Source organism: Lontra canadensis, unplaced genomic scaffold (genome assembly GCF_010015895.1).
Source record: "Lontra canadensis isolate GAN:19392208 unplaced genomic scaffold, GSC_riverotter_1.0 scaffold16, whole genome shotgun sequence".
Taxonomy (NCBI): domain Eukaryota; kingdom Metazoa; phylum Chordata; class Mammalia; order Carnivora; family Mustelidae; genus Lontra; species Lontra canadensis.
Window position 1 is genome coordinate 8,894,528 of NW_022631010.1, and position 5,842 is coordinate 8,900,369.

The following is a 5,842-nucleotide window of genomic DNA, read 5'->3' on the forward strand; positions in this document are numbered from 1 at the left end:
CTCCCCTATGACACCATGAGATGCCCCCTTCCCACCTCCCCACTCCCCACCCTTTGGCTGTAGTTCTGTGCCATCAGAGGTTACCTAAACAGCAGCAAGACTAGAGGTTCTTGAAAGGGACCAGATACCTCTCGGGCAGTTCTCAGAGAAAGGTCACATACCTTCACCAAGGCCAAGAACAAAAAGGGAGAATTTCTGGGTTGCTAAGTTTTGTTTTGTTGTTTTTAAGATTTTACTTATTTGACAGAAACAGAGACAGCAAGAGAGGGAACACGACACGGGGGAGTAGGAGAGGGAGAAGCAGGCTTCCCAGCCGAGCAGGGAGCCTGATGCGGGGCTCGATCCCAGAACCTCGGCAGATGCTTAATGACTGAGCCTCCCAGGTGCCCCTCTGGGTTGCTAAGTCAATTGCTCTAAAAGAAAAGTTGAGGTGGCAGCCCTGTGTTTTCTCCACCTAATATATGAGATTAGGGGCTGCAGAGACCAAGCACAACACCTGATTCCTGGGAACACGGTAAACGGCTCCTAAGACCACCTGAACTCTGAGCTCAGAGGGTTGAGTGAGCACTGCCTAGTGGTTCTTACCTTGGGGTTGGTGAGTGGGTCTCCTGGGTGACAGGAATCCTTTAAATTTTACACAAAATTTGTGTTTCAGATGTTTTATAGCTTTTACCAGATTCTATAGGAGATCTGGAAAACATTCCTTGGAAGACATTTTTTTTTATCTTTTAGGGGCTGGAATCTAGATAGTGTGCAATCATGTAAGTTCTCTGAGAACAGAGACATGTGCGGGTTGCCTAGAATCTAGGACATGACTGGTATACAACAAGTTTCTAAGTATTTGTGGAAAAAGGGAAAGAATACATTTAGGCTAATTTGCCTCCTGGGAAACGGGCTTGGAATTGATAAGAACGGAAGAGAGGTTTGGCTTTAGTACCAGAAAATCCATCCCAAACTCTGGCTGACATCTGCACAAGTTGACCTTTGGTAATATCTAGTTTTACTGGGTAAAATCTGCGTTTTAATAAGAAAGCAGTGAAAAATGTTTCAAAAGAGATCGAGCCCTGTACTTTGTTCATAATGTCCAAAGGGACCTAGTCTAACTGCAATTTTGCCAAGAAACACAACTGTTTTTAATGCTATCAGTACTGAGCTGCCCAGCTCTGTCCCCTCTTATCCTATGTATCAGCCTGTGCACCAGAAATAAGGTTATTAAATAACCTCATTTAACTGGGAAAAAAATTAATGCTGAGTTACACGGAGACATGGTTTATAAAAATATGAATAAATACTCTGCTCAATTCTTAAGGACTATGAAGTATGTGCAGGAAATTAATAGCTAAAGAATATGTACCATATTCAGAAACACTTTATTTTTTTAAGATTTTATAAATTTATATGAGAGAGAGACACACACACACACAGAGTGCAGAAGCGGGTGGGGAGGGGCAGAGGGAGAGGGAGAAGCAGACTGCCCACTGAGCAGGGAGCCCAATGTGAGCTCACCCCAGGACCCTGAGATCATTACCTGAGCCAAAGGCAGATGCTTAACTGGCTGAGCCACCCAAGTGCCCTCCAAAACACAAAACATAATTGAAAAATTCTCATATTTGCATTCCATTTTCAGTAGTTACATGAACCCCTTTATTTGTTCTTATGTAATCTCTACACCCAACGTGGGGCTTGAGCTCAAGACCCCAAAATCAAGAGTCACTTGCTCCACCAACTGAGCCAGCCAGGTGTCCCTACATGGACCCCTTTAAAATGAACTATAATGCTTAGGATTCTGTGGAGGAAAAAAAATTACCTTGTGCTCATATTTGAAGGCTTCTCTCAGAAGAAAATCACTGAAGGAGTCCACAGCATTGGTTTAATTTTTTTTCTGGTGGTTAATGAGGGTGATTTCTCACCTTCCAAAATTCAGCCACTTGCCCTGAAATAGAAATGTTAGATAAAAACATTAAAACAGAGTACCCTAAGCAACAAAAAGGACATCAAGATTCTTAAATCCTTGACAGGAAGGAAGACTAGAACAGAAATAAAGCAAGTCATACACTAAATAATGTTAAAAATCCCTTTGTTATTTTTAAACTATTGCAAAGGGAAGAGGGTAAATATATTGAAACCAACTTTTTTACTTCCTCGTTCGTAGATAATGCCTGTCTTTGTGAGCATTTTTATTTCTTTTAGAGGTTCCTACAAGAATGGACTGCCTAAAAACTCTTAGGTAAAGCCTTGATAGATTTAGTACCAGCAGTACTTTTGCAGGAAGGAATAACGAAAAATTAGCACTAGAAGTTAACAAAAAAAAGAAATAGTTTAGTTCATTTTTTTTTTTAAGATTTTATTTATTTGACAGAGAGAGGAAAAGCACAAGTAGGCAGAGCAGCAGGCAGAGGGAGAGGGAGAAGCAGGCTCTCCATTGACCAGGAAACCTGATGTGGGGCTTGATCCCAGGACTCTGGGATCATGTCCGGAGCTGAGGCAGCCACTTAACCGACTGAGCCGCCCAGGTGCCCCTAGTTTAGATCTCTTAATAATTTAATCTCTTAATAAATTAAAGAGTGAGCTAAATTACAGAGTTTTGTTGGAGCTAATCTCTGCAAGTCTTGAGGAGGTTGGCCCTACAATGAATTCCCTCTCTTGTGTTTTGAATCTAAATCAAATCATTTTATTCCTTTCTATTTAAGGCTGTTGGTGTATTTATTACAATGATTGAAACCTGTGCCTTACTAGTTACTAGATACTGGCTTTTGTGTCAATACTTAATGGCTCACTCCTACAAAATTTAACTTGATTCCTAGAGAAACAATTTCAATTTTCTGGTTTGCTTTAACTTCCAATCATTATTATTTATATTTATATAAGATCCATTTGCAAAGCTACTTCTTTGCATTATCACTATTTTCTTCTGGTCCCAAGAAACAGAAAGTGGCTCAAGTTTAGTGTGTCCCAGACTAAAAAAATTATTATAAATAACAAACCTATGCTTCATCGTATATCTGATATAAGGGGAGGGCAAACATATATCTAGTTTGTCAATTTATCAATAGAAAATATTAATAGATTTGGAATAGAGTCTTTTTTTTTTCAAAATCCTCAGATGTGTTGATCGTTAGCACAGCCAGACCTTTAGTGCTTTGCAATTTACCAAGGGAAGCATAAATGTGCCAAGATACTACTACTCTCTAAGGGCGGGATTTTTATTTTTACAACTTCCTCAGCAAAGGATCAGTTAAAGGATAAGGGCCAAACACAGTATCACTGTGATTGCACTATAGATATTAGTGGCTGTTAAAAGCATTTATGTTTTCACAGAACTAAAGTACACTGTCAACTTGGCTAATTATCCAAGGTTATTTATTTACAGTCCTTTTTCTTTTCATATTCTTTGGTTCTCTTAATGTTAGCACTTATATGATTGACTAGAGAAGTTGGGATAAGATACCTGACTAGCATATTTTCGCTCTTTAAAAAAAATAATTCTAATAAAAAAAGTAGAGAGATAAAAATTTGAAATTAATTTCAAGCATGAGAATTAGGGTTTATATGTGGATTTTTTTTAAAAGGTTTTATTTATTTGAGAGAGAGAGAGAAAGAGCGGGGGAGAAGCAGAGGGAGAAGTAGACACCCTGCTGAGAACGGAGCCTGCCAAATAGGCAAGGTTTGATCCCAGGACCCTGAGATCATGACCTGAGTGGAAGGCAGACACTTAACTGACTGAGCCACCCAGGCGCCCCTACATATGGATTCTTATTTGGATTTTTGTTACAGACTTCTCTAATTATTTTTTCCCAATTTGGGGGAAAAGTTCACTGACAGAGATTCCCAATCCCCTGACATGTAAGCTGCCCACCTATTTAATCTTACTGGATAGAAGTGAACAATTATAGATTTATAAAACAGAAAATGAACTTATTATAAAACAAATACTAACTGCAGAATTTTAAGGTTTCCTTTGCCCTCTTCCCAACTATATTAGGAAATATGTTACACTCTTTATTTACTTTATGTACCTACTATCTTATACCTGAAATTATTTTCCGGGGTTTCTGCATTTTCTACATCCTTCATCCCAGATTAACCTGTTAATTTATTGACACCTGTCATGTTCTAGAAAATGAAATCAGAGATTAATACTTGGATATTCTCCTGTCTTAAAATGTTAGGGAAATGCAATGCTAGAAGCACTGTTACTCATTATTATTTATTTTTTAAAGATTTTTAAATAATCTCTACACCCAATATGGGGCTCAAACTCATAGCTCCAAATCAAGAGTCGCACGCTCCACTGACCAAGCCAGCCAAGCACCCCTACTTTTTAGTCCTATGTATTAGCCTGTCATTGTCCTTTAGGCCAAAATGCCAGACCCTTTGCTGTTCTACTTTGTATTTCGCAGTACTATCAGTATACTGTTCATAGTAAAGTTGGCTTAATATATATGTATTTTATATATATAATATATACTTATTAAATTTTTCCAGTTTTACCTGTAATTGATATACATCATTGTATACACTTAACATGATCTGAAACAAGCATATCCTGGAAAATGATTACCATGATAAAAGACCACATAGTGCCAACTATTACAGGCAGACGCAGCATAGAGAAGAAAACTCCCGGAAACAGTGAGAAACTGTCTTAAATTAGGAAGAAGTGGAAAGAGTGAATAAAGGCAATTTAGTGAGTGAAAAGCACGGGAGAGATTGAAATACTGCCCATTCTCACTTCACAGATTATCCAGTGTCTGTCTATGAGAATTGTAGGTATTTGATTCCAATATGGTTTTCAAAATTTTTTTATTTATGGTTTTTTAAAAACTTTTCACATTGCTAGATCAGAAAGTTTAACTTTTCTCACAATGTCAGTATTTCAATATGCACATAAGACATTAAAGATTTCTTTTGATAAATACTCAGATCTACAATGATTTTCAAATTCAGGTGGTCTTTTCCTTTCCTAACTACCTGAACTAAGAGTTCAAAATCAACTTTAAAGCGGGTCTGTCATCACAGACAGGGCTGGGGTGGGGGGTGGGGGGTGGGGGCGAAACAGGCGAGGCAGCAAGACCCATTCAAATCCAATTTGACACAGAACTCAATTAAGAAAACAGTTCTGCAACATTGCAATATTAATGCAAAATATGTCAGCAATGAATATAATTGCAATATTAGTTATTAATGTATAATAAAATTGATCAATGATGAGCTCATTCTTATTTTGGATATTCCTCTAATAAGCAAGTTTCTTAACCTCTCTCAGCCTAAATTTCCTATTTTGGAGTTGCTGGAAGGATTAAATGGGAGAATGCACTAGAACCTAGCTGTAATAAACACTTTCCTGGTAAACTGTCATTTTCTAATACCCACATTTTTGGCGTATTAAACGCTCAGAAGAGGGAAAAAGGCAGGGAGCTTGTATTAATGACTTCTGTACCAGACACTTTACTAATATTTAAACCTCCCACGAGGACCCCCGGAGGGCCGCACACGCCTCGGAGTCGGGGGTCTTCTGCAGGCCACGGGCCTCGAAGGGCTTCAGGCCGAGACCCGAAACGGCTCCTCCGCTCTCGGGCCACATTGGCCCCACCGTCACTCAGCCCTACTGGTTCCTGTGCTCCCCTCCCCGCGGACCTCAGCTCCCGACCACGGCAGCAAGAAAGCCACAGCACCACGAACCTACGGCTCCCAGCAAGCCCACGGTGCCTAACGCAACGCTCCTTCTGCTACCGCCGGGGGCGCTGGGAAGGCCAGCGCCGAGACGGTGTCGCAAAAGCGTCGCGAAGGCGTCGTCCTTGGCGGCTCCGGGCCACCTGTATAAGCAAAGCGTGCAGGGGTT

At 39.9% G+C, this 5,842-nt stretch overlaps 1 long non-coding RNA gene across 1 annotated transcript in view; it reads right to left on the bottom strand.

Moving 5' to 3' along the window:
- Nucleotides 1–5,754, bottom strand: part of LOC116868625 — a 29,542-nt gene extending 23,788 nt beyond the window's left edge. The window contains exons 1-2 of the long non-coding RNA XR_004382870.1: nucleotides 5,683–5,754; nucleotides 1,808–1,933 (exon numbers count right to left, since the gene is read on the bottom strand). This is a non-coding gene — a long non-coding RNA (uncharacterized LOC116868625). The remainder of the gene's footprint in view (nucleotides 1–1,807; nucleotides 1,934–5,682) is intronic.
- Nucleotides 5,755–5,842: the final 88 nt, after the last annotated feature.